Source organism: Capsicum annuum, chromosome 4, assembly GCF_002878395.1.
Source record: "Capsicum annuum cultivar UCD-10X-F1 chromosome 4, UCD10Xv1.1, whole genome shotgun sequence".
Lineage (NCBI taxonomy): Eukaryota > Viridiplantae > Streptophyta > Magnoliopsida > Solanales > Solanaceae > Capsicum > Capsicum annuum.
In genome coordinates, this window is record NC_061114.1 from 145,863,712 (window position 1) to 145,875,640 (window position 11,929).

Below are 11,929 nucleotides of genomic sequence, written 5' to 3' on the forward strand. Positions count from 1 at the left end.
GCTATAAAATCAAAAACCAAAACCTAACTATCCAGGAAGATGGAATATTGTTATGAATGACTTAGGGTTTGATTACTTTTTCCAAAAAATTGGGATCAACCACGTGCATTTCCATATTTTCCCGTAGGCTGCATTCTTCCACTTGGCTGTGATCGTGCGGGTCTGGCCGGGACTATAGCTATGCAACAGCATTTATTATCTACGCCCGTGGTTGCTTGACTTCTTCTTGACTGCCATGACCACAGTCACCAGGACACGATCGTAATGACTGAGGCCAATTCCTGCTCAAGTCTTCAACAGCTCTTTCTTGCTCCCTTTTGATCAGTTTCAGCTCTAATCAACATCTTTTGATCTTATCAACTTTATACCTGCAAAGTGTGGATATTAGTACTTTTAATCACTCCTTTGTCTTTTTTATTCATTCAAAAATGGTAATGTGCAAGAATTATGAGTGCAAATGAGTGGTAAAGTCACCAGTCATCAACACCCACGACTTGAAGCTTTTTCTTGTCCTCAAGCAACACTACCTCTTACCATGAGACATAATTATTTAGGCTGAAACTTCATGCATTAAAGATCACAATTACTTCAACCTTAATAACTACAACAACTAGCTTATTGCACATGGGCAAAGATATTTTTCACTACTCCCCTAATCATGAGATGCATTATCAAAGGATACCCAAGACTTCAAAGAGAAATCAAGCAACAACAACTAATGCTTTAGAAGTGACTCACTTTTTGACCAAAACTAAGTTATTCTCCATTTTCCTCATCACTCAGAAGGTGACCAAATCACCAACTTTAACTTGTTTCACATGCCAATCTCATAAGAAAGAGAATTCCACACAGTAGGCTACATAATACGCAACAACGAATTTTAAGTGCAAAAACTCTCTCCCTCACAAAAGAAATCTTTATGCAACAAATATAATACCATACGCTTGTCCTATTTTCAATCACCACTACAAACAAAGAAAATGATTGAAGATCTCAAATGACTTGCTAAGCTTGTAACGATGATTCGGATTAGGGTAGGATGCCATTTGGGAACAATATGGCTAAACCCTTCCTTGAAGATCTACTTCACACTTTTCATTCCTCCTTTTTTAATATGGGCCACTCTTCTTTGTTTTTTCTTATTTTTTATGCCTACTTTTTGCCTTATTTGTTCACCCATTTTCTTCCATTATGTTTTCTTGTGCTCTAGTGCAATTAATTTTTTTTTTCGGATCCTCTTTTTTTCTATTCATTTACATTCAATGCTAAGGAACAATAGGCATTTCATTTACAACTTCATGGCCCCAAACTTACTTCCATCAATCTTTACCACCTCAAAATTAGCCTTTTATCCTCAAATTTAATTTTTAAGTTCAAGGAGGGAATGGTTCAAAAGAGGGATAAAAGAATGGTTCATAGTTTGTAATGAGTTTAGCAAAGAAAGGTCCAAAGAGTCAAAGTGGGTGACTAGGGATTATATTCATGAACAGGTAGGCTTTTTAGGCTAGAATGGGTTTCCAATGCCAAAAGATGGCCTAATATCATTTATCCAACCAATTACGATCGATATTAGCTTTGAAATACTAACGGGGTAAGTTTTGGATAACAGAAGAATACAAAATATGAATTCAAATACCTCACCAATTATGGCATGAAATATTCGCCAAGGGTGCTCAAATGTCCCTTCCTCTAGAGGCAAATTTGGAATCTCCATTTCTATTCACATGTCAAGACTTTATGGAGCCACAAAAAGAAAAAGTTTTATTATAAAATTGCTCACGTCTATGCCCTTGATTTTTGCAAAATTTTTAACGGAGGGCATTTTTTTTTGCATTAGCAAACCTTTAATTTTCTAAATCATGGAAAAAACTAAAGCCTTAGCCTCATGTTTTTGCTCAAAATGGGAAAACCAACCATAAGGCTTCTCATACATCGCTAATGGTTTACAATGTGATCCCAAATTTACAATGTACGAATGCCACAAGTACTAAGACTACCCTTGCATTCATGATATTTATGTTAAAGGTACTCATACTTCACCTGCATCTATGTCACAAAATCCAAACACAATGCTTTACCCTTAATAATGTCATCACTCAATCTATCAGAGGGCAAAGTTAGTCAAGCATCACCAAAACCAAAATAAAATTAAATTAAAAGAATCACTAAAACTAAAAACCACACGATAATCTGTAAAAGGTGGGCAACATCAGAGTGCCCAAAAATGTAGCATCCCCAAAAATACAAAATAATAACCTAGATGCCATCCCCAAACAATATAAAAAGAAATATCCAGCAACACATCTATAAAATAATACAAATTCGGGGGCACCCCCAAGTAACAAGAATGCAGTGTCCTCACTACATATGTAATAAATCAAGAGTAAGAGGTGTCTCCCTGAATCTACATCAAGAGTTGCTCTCTCCCGCTGACTCTACACCATCAGCATCAGCATTATCGACATCATCAGTAGACCAATATGTAGAGGCCATGACTTTTCTTACCAACCTCAATGAAGGTAGTCGATGATTGGACTTGAGCTACTAAAATATGCTCTTTACCCCCTTCAGAAGTTTCTTGAATAACTTATCTCTTTTTATCTCTTTTTTTACCATCTTCTTATAAGAGTCTATGACAACCCTATCTGCTCTGGCTAAGGCTAAGTAGGCCCTCTCCAACTTGGTAATTGTGGTTTGATACTTTTTCTACTTCTCTCTATATTTTTTATACTCTGATTTGGCTACGTACCAGCAGTGAGCAGTGGAGGAATTCCTCGATCCCTATGGGAATATCAAAAATAGCTCTCTAATCACCCGTATCTGACCTGATATGTCATCGAAGAGGTTGACTGATGAAGGTCTCCAGAGTCTATGTCCTATTAGGTTGATTTATTAGAGTCCTTCTTCCTCTTTTACTCTAGCCTAGGTGCCCTGACCCCATAACCTGAGTGGGAAGATATAGGGACCTGGGTGCACCCAAGTATCTTCAGTGTACTCCTCCACTTATTCCCTCTTGTGAAGCTCCGTGACAATGGAAAGGAAAAAAATGCATACGTAAATAATTTTTGAAGTACCACTACTTTGAAAGAACAATCGCATCCATATTAAGAGGGATGCCAAATAGGTTGCAAGACACTATCTGAGCCAGAAAATCTGTGACAAGTGTCATTTGGGTGCATAGCTATACTCGGTTACATACGATGTTCATCCAAAGCCTACCCTCTATCGTGAAGTCATTTATTAAAATCTCTCTCTTAGACGTGGCCCAGAGAACTGCTTTTCTAGGACATAAAATGCTTGCCATCAAGGTCCATGGCTCAAATGCTTTTACCTTAAACTACTCTATGTCTACAATTGGTAGCCCATACACCTCATAGATTTGATCCACTCCTAAATTCACTTTCTTGTCCTGAATCATCATTACTAGGTTATTGAGAGAAACTATGCTGATGTTATGGTAGAACTCATATACCGATTTCTCATTTTCATAGCAGGGGTCTAGGACAAAGAATATCCATTGGGTCGCAGTCAGTCGAGCATGGAATTCTTGGAGCTTCTCCTTCAACTTGTCTAGGCTAATACCCCTTTTAGGGAGTAACTTATTCCTATGGAAATCATCATAGTAGAGGTGTTGGCATTATGCAGCTATGAACCTGGTGTCATCAAAATCTCCCAACTTTGAGGTTTAGAACTTGTAAGCAATGTAACTCAACCCATTATTAAAATTAGCATACAAAGAACATGCTAGATCAAACATATAAGCTCATGTGGAAGTGTTATTATGGTTTTTAGCGGCAGAAATTGATGTGGAGAAATTTTGGTTTCTACAGATATCGCACTCAGGTATGGCGATGGTGTAGCATTGACCGCTATTGTAATACTTGATACCTTAGCTGACAAATTTTGCATAGTGCTCAAATTAAAATTATAACCCCAATTCTTTATTTCAATTAGGCATATCAACATTATAAGTAAGTAAATTAATCATAGAATGTGTGATTATGTCCCCAAAAAATGGAATCACTCAAATTGAACTCATTGGTTCTTTAAATCAAACACATGCTTTACACAAACATTTTAACCATTTTAGGCCTAAATATGGGTACTTAAGACTTCCTCATTAGTGTGCACACCATCTACAATAGCTAACCATAGTAATGATCTTCAACACGCATGCATTTTATAATTAACGCATTAGTTCATGCTTTTCTCTAAACTACAAGTTCTAAGCATGTGATTAAGTTAAAAATTAAGGAGTTAGGACAACATACCAAGTTTAGGTGATGAATTTAGAATGAAATGACACTTGGATATGTAATGCAAAGCCAAAGATTTGAGAGAAATTAAGAGAGAATGCATGTGGGGAATGTGCATTTGTATGGTCATTTAAGCTGATTTGACTGCGACCGTGGTCCTAGTTACATGATCATGGTCACACTACTTCCATAATAATTGTTTAATAGACTGCGGTCATGGTAACTTAGTCTAAACAATCGGGTCTCCTGCACTTCCTGTTAAGTCAAAAATTGCCAATTTCCACATTTCTCTTTTCAAGTTCAATCAATATTCCTCCTAGCACCACATTTTCATGGATTATGCATGAATAAATGAAAAATTAAAATGTACTCTATTATACATAAAATAAAAGGATACATGCCAGTTTTTTGATGGGTTTTCTCCCATGGAGCGCTTAGTTTAACATCGTGGAATGACGCCTACACCATTTCCTTTTATGTTTTCACTTTGAGGATTTGAATCTTCATCCCAACTTTCATTCAATATGCAATGACTGGTAGAGGGATAGAAGATTCAAATCTTCCAAAATTAAACATGGAAAATGTGAAGAGATGGAAAGAAAGCTTCGATCTCTCCCTTTTAAATACTTTAATATTTTACCAAATTCATATTGACTTTTTAGTTTGGATCGTTAGGTAAAACTAAGTACATTAATAGGCCACTAGTTGCACATCGAGTATTGAATTCCTTAGCCTTTGGTGGATGGGTTTTCACGTACTATTTTGGAAAATCCAATCCCAAAATATAGAGATGGTTCTCTTTCTACCCATAATCCATCATTTGCCTAGGTAGATGGATTCTTATCACATTATCCAAGCACAATGTTGAGAAGTTGTCCGAATAAGGTCGAACCCCTAATTCAGGGATTGCCTCTTTCAAAGCATTTTCACCTCGAAATGAACTAGAGTCATCATAAGAGATTTTCCTTGATTCTTCTTTTTACTCTAGTACCATTTTCTTTATCTTGGCGTCTTCTTCCTCATTTGATTTGGTAGATTAGGAGATCACCAAGGAGTCTTCGGTAGAAATATCATCATCATAACTTGGTTTTTCTTCTTGATAAACCTCATCTGAGGAAATGGGCATGGTAGTAATGTTTTAAAGATTTGTTTCATTGACTATTTCTTCAATCTTAAAAATTTCCCTTCCAAATGCCTCATGGGATCGATACATGTCTTGCAAGTTCTCTACTGTTGTAGTTACCCTATCAAAAATAGTTTGAAGTATTGCTTCAAGTCTAGTGGACCTAGTATGTTGATCTTTCTTCTCCTCATCATACTACCTATCAAACTCATAAGAGGGACTACCAACTCAGATAGCATAAAAGGGGAGGGGGCATTTGGGTAATCACTCCAATTTTTATCTCGACCATCACAAAAAGAACAACCATACTCCAAATAAGATCGAGATGGTGATTCCATTTATCTCCAGTGAGCATAGTTACAATCTTTCCTTAAGTGAGGTTCATCAAACTATGAACATGGGTCATCAAGATATTACTTCCAACTATAAAAATCATATTTGTCGGAAGATACCATAGATATAAGTAAAAGAAAATAAAAATCTAGCTAACACAAGAAACAAAAGAAAATCACAAACAAATATTTATAAGCTTTAATTCAAGCAAGTAAGATAAAATTGAAATCTAACTTAATACACTAAATTGTTCCCAAGCAATGACGCCATTTTTGATAACGCTCAACTTACACATCAATTTAAGTGCAAGGCGGTCGTTGTCTATATTTACCCAACTTTAGAGTCGGGGTTGAATCCATGAGGAACAATATGAGTGGCAATTAAGTTAGTTCAAAATAATAGATACAAGTTAAATTGAAAACACTAGTACAAAAACATAAAAATGGGGAAAATAGAAGTCTACACTAATGTTTCTTTTTGGGTTTTACTAGTATAAATTTGGGCCAATGAATAACTAGAGTTTTTACACAATTAAGCTGGATCTTAGGATTAAGTATTACTAAGGAAAGTGAAATGTGGATGCTAATAATCATCTTCTCTTTCTTAGATCAAGTGTTGGTAAGTTTTGTTATATGTTTTGATGCTAGTCTTTCAACAAAACACTAAACTTTCACCTATTAATTCTTTTGAATACCGAATAGGTGTGTTCAATAATTGTTAACAAAAACTCAATTTAGGATCCCTACTTCTAGGATAATATCCATGGTATAGTCAACTTCACGACCACCCTTATGTCTAAGAAATTGATAGATTAGCAAACTACAAACATAATTGTCTGACATTGCTTTCGTCTCCACATCCCACTTTCAAAGATTATATGGATTCTTAAAGTTCACCCAAAACCCTTCTTTGGAAGATGGCTTTAAACTTTCTAGAGTTTGAAGTTTTAACCCATCAAACCAACATGATTATTTTGGGCTTTAACCAATAAATCCCAATAAAAATTGGTCAACCAATGATAAAACACATAAACATGAACTACCAAATAAAAGCTAGCAATGACAAAACGCACAGACTTTAATCCTTATTCATACATAACCCCAAGAGGGAGATTGAAACTCCCTAAGTCTGGTACCCCAAACGCTACATGGTGCTCGTAATCACAAAGGACCACAAGCTAACCTTTGACTGATATCTGTAACTGAGCACTAAATAATATACTATTAAAAATGCAGAAATCTAGAGGAAAACTTATGATAAGGTTCAAACATATAAAATACAACTAAAAATTAAATACTAAAACAACTATCTGAACATCTTATCTGAAAAACTACAGTTTGAAAGCCTCTAACTGTCTGAATAACATGAGTATACTTAAGGAGGAATTACATACATAAATGTATAGACTATAACTGAAATCGTAGTAACACTGAATACTGAGTTCAACAAATTAGATTACTGATAACTAGGCTTACTTAATTCTAATTACCAATTTACTAATATTTGAGTTTACTAACACTGAAATACTGAATAACTGAATCTACTGATATTATCTCAAAGTTTTTCTAATACTGATTAATTATATTTGAGATTCGTCCCATCTAGCGGATGATCTCTGAATCTACTGATATTGATTCTGATTGATTGTACCTAAGATTAGTCCTATCTAATAAGTGATCTCTGAATCTCCGAATGACAAAAATAATTGACTGTATTTGAGATCTGTCCTATCTAGCAGGTGATCTCTAAATTCTATTAAACTATCTAAATTCCTTACTGAGATAAGTAACTGTATCTAACAATCCTAATTTTTGTAATACTACACTGAGTTCTATTACTGAGACTGAATCTGAAATTGAGACTGTGGGAGGTAGTCATCTAACCGACATGCCCCTAATCTGAACTAGTGGGGTCCAACCTATAACCTCCACTAGAAGGGTGTCAGTACCTTGTCATGGGTAAAGACAACTGCTATGGAGTCAGTCCTAATCTAGCGGGTGTCCCTTGAGATCAGTTTTATACTAACGGGTGATCCCCGAGTATGTCAATCTAATCTAATGGGTGATATATCATGCCTATATTGGCTACATAGTTTTGGAACATGGGGATTGGTTCTAGGGATCTCAGTCCTATATAGTGAGTAAGCCCCTATTCCTCGGCTCGCTCGGTGCTGAATCCTACTCGCTACTAAAAGGCACTGAACTTATTTCCTAGTTCATACTAGGCTTGACTGAACTGTTACTAATCTTACTGATTAAATAAAGTGAACTAATCTCACTGATTTCCATTGACTGATCGCATACTAATGTATTATGTTATCAGACTGAATGTTTATTAAGTTTTTGGACTGAATACTTAAATGCTACAGAGGTCTGAACTAAATACTAAGCTAGAATAGATTGATACTGAGATTACATAATCTCTCTAAGTTCTGTAATTGACTGAGTTCTACTAATTATGGAACGATTGAAATTATCTTGAAAACTAACACTGGCTCTAGACAATCAACTAAATTGTCGGGTATTAAATACCCCCAGGACTTGATAACATTAATAAATAAGGCATGATAATTCTTGAATAGCATAACAATAATCTATCATTCATAATAAATCAAGGAGGCATCTCTTCAAGAACTTGGAAGTCTTAAATATGTAAACGTATAGGAATGCATACCAATGTCTCATAATTCATTCATTAAGGAATACATGTAAATGGTAGTGCATGCAACATATCATAAATCATTCACTTAGGCCTTTCAACGAACAATGGGCATGCATTAACTTATAAATAATTAGGGATTTCATGGTAACATGCTATAATGACTCTATTTCCTTCACATAGGTATTTTATCAAACCTATGGGGAGCATACTTTGGTTACACAAGAACCAATACATCAAATTAACTTGGATACATCAATAAACTTGCAACTTAAAGTGGTTTGTCATGAACATTATGTAAATCATCTCAAGCTAGGACTAAATCATGAAACTTGTAATCTAGAACATGAATCACAACTCAACAATAACAAAAACATGAACTTCAACTCACATAAATCATGAAAAATCATAAATATTTAATCTTTATAATTCAAAAAGGGTTCTTGAACTTCTGGAGTGGAAGGAACCCAAGAATCAACATCTAACATATCGTTGTTCTTGATTTTAGGAAGATTGGCGGAGAGACTCTTTAATTTGGATCTTCAGTTGGATAACGGTAACTTCTTTCTTGGAGAAATTGAGAGAAAAGAGTATATTTTGGGAAAAAATAGGGATGAATCTAGTGTTATAGGGTTATATAGGGGTGGTAAATTGACACAAATACCCCTATGGACGTGGATTTTAAAAAGCTGAAAATTGAGCACCGATGTAGTGCGTCAATGGCATCGATGTGATACTTGATGCATTGTGCCATGGTAGTACCAAGCCTTAGTACTTTTGATTGGCAAATCCTGCACAATATTAACCAATGCGGCGCTCCTAGATCGGATTGGTCCACTATTTTCGGACACCAAATGTGGTATAAACGTGATCCAAAAAATTTAAAACTCATTTGGGAATACCTACTGACATGGATGATCATGAATCAACTTAATGATCAATATTTAAGGGTTGTATGGGTCGAGAAATAAGATTGCCAACTTATGAAGGCTAAAAAAGATTCTAAGTGTAAACACTTAGTTGAAGTTTCTAAGATAAGGACCAGTTTTTAATCTTTAATGGACTGAGTAAAGCTTGGAATTTTGCGAGGTCTTACAGAGATGTACATACGCATATGACAAATAAGTAAAGATATACCGATAATATCCATTGAAATTATTTATTAAAGCTTATGTGAATATTACTTTAAACATTGGACTCCCACAAATCTCCAATGAAAGTGAGCTATTTTTCCTCTAAGAGAATGCTCCAATGTATTCTTCACCCAAAATTTATAAAACATGGTTTTCTCTAAGAATGGAGGATATGAACTCAAAAACCAAAACCTAACTATTGGAGTAGATGGAATGTTGTGATGAATAACTTAGGGTTAGAGTCCCTTTTCCAAAAGTTTGGGTTCATCCATGGGCATTTCTAGATTTACCTTTGGGCTGCATTCTTCCACTAAGTCATAATCATGTGGGTCAAGCCACAACTACGGCTATATAACCATGATTATCTTCCGAGACCGCGGCTGTTTTACTTCTGCTTGATTACCACGATCACAATCTCAGACCACGACCGCGATAACTGAGAGATCCTACCATATGTACTTTCTTGCTTCCTTTGATCATTTTCATCTGCTATCCACATCTTTGGATCTTATAAACTCTATACCATAATAGTGTGGATATTAGTGCATTTAATAACAATTTTGTTTCTTTTATTCTTTTAAAACAAGGTAATGCGCATAAATGATCAATGCAAATGAGTGGTAAAGTCATCAGAAAATACATACCCTAAGAATGAATCAGGCAATAACGAGTCATGACATTAACATTATCTAAGGCATTAGTTCTATTGAACATTTATACAATACACATACTAAGAATCTCGTGGGACATATGAATAGAATAAAATGATTAGCCACCTCAATTAACATATCTAATAACCCTTAAACATAGTAATGCTTCTCAACTATTCTTTTAGCTATGGATACAACACTTCACCATTTCAATCTTATGATTCCCCAACCAAAAAAAGAAATACAAGGTCCTGAGATTTATATATTTAAGAAATAAGGTTTTCTTCTTAAAACTATGCATCCTATTATAATAACTGAGAATGGTCACTATTGCATAAGACATGCCATTAGATGAATCGATGAGATATATAAAGTTTATTTCCTTAGAAATAAGTTAAAAGTAAGACATTATTTTACTAATCATGCACATTGTCACATAGAGCTTGAATGCCTGAAGGCTTAGATTTCTAAGAACCTTTATTATTTCTAGCTCAGGGTAAGGGGCATGGATAAAATTTTCATAGATAACTAAGACTTTATATATAGGCATAACTATAATATGTAAGACATTGGTAGAATGTCCTCTTGAACTAAAGTAGGTTTAATTTATTAGAGTGAGAGTAGATTCACCATGACTCTTCCCTAAAACTCACTATTATGTGAAAATTTAAGATCAACCTTATTTCACCACCATATGCTCGAAGACTTACCCACTTATTAAACTTATAAGTTTAATGCTCCACTCCATTGGGTACCACCATACATATGAATGCCAACTTCCCCCCAACAACCACAAGATAAAGCCACTACCCTTCATATCTATTAATCTAATATTTTGCTAGCCTCTATAACTATCACCCTATAAGTCACACTCTCATGAGCGTACTCTTCCATAATTCTTAAACCATAATAAAACCTCTAATCGCATAACCTCACAACTTGATAAAATTTTTAAGACTACACCAAGCGATTACATCATCTATCTATATTCTTCTCAATTCATCTTTAAAGAACACCATATAAAAACTCCCCAAGCTCTTCCAAACTATGACATTTAATAACAGGAACTAGGTACTTATGGAACTAGCATAATTAGAACTTTATCTAACAAGATGCTACCTGTGGTTCAACATACTATAATAAACTTCATGCTCTTCAACACCTACTGACTTAGCCCTAATTCATTACTTTAATACTAGACCTTTGGTATATATATATATATATCATAATTTCCCACTCTAATAATTTATATATTATCAACCTAATATTTTTCGCACATTATTCAAGCCTGTGAATCTATTTCCACAAATCTTGTGTTACTACCCTCGAGATGACAGGACCAAAACCAGAGCCTCTTTGTAATGGGAAACCCTAAGTCCAAAAAGGATTTGGAACTGCCCCCATTAAATAGCCCAACCACCAATGCATACCTTGATTCAGTTGAATCCAAAACATATAATAAGATAGCAGATGATGAGTTGTGATTTTTCCACATATTCTCACTCAATATTCATGTACATTACCTTGTTTTGAATGCATAAATAAGACCCACTTGTGAGTGAATTAACTAACATCAACTCTTTGAAGGCATCGAGTTAATTAGGTTGAAAGAGGTGGATTGAAGCTTTTAATAATCAAAAGGGGGCATAAAAAGTGTAGCTGAAGACTTAAAGTAGCCTCGGTTACCACTATCATAGTCAGACAAATGCAATTGTGGTCAATCAAGTTGGCCAACATAATGCGACCGCTAAGTCATGCGACGACCATGGTTGTACA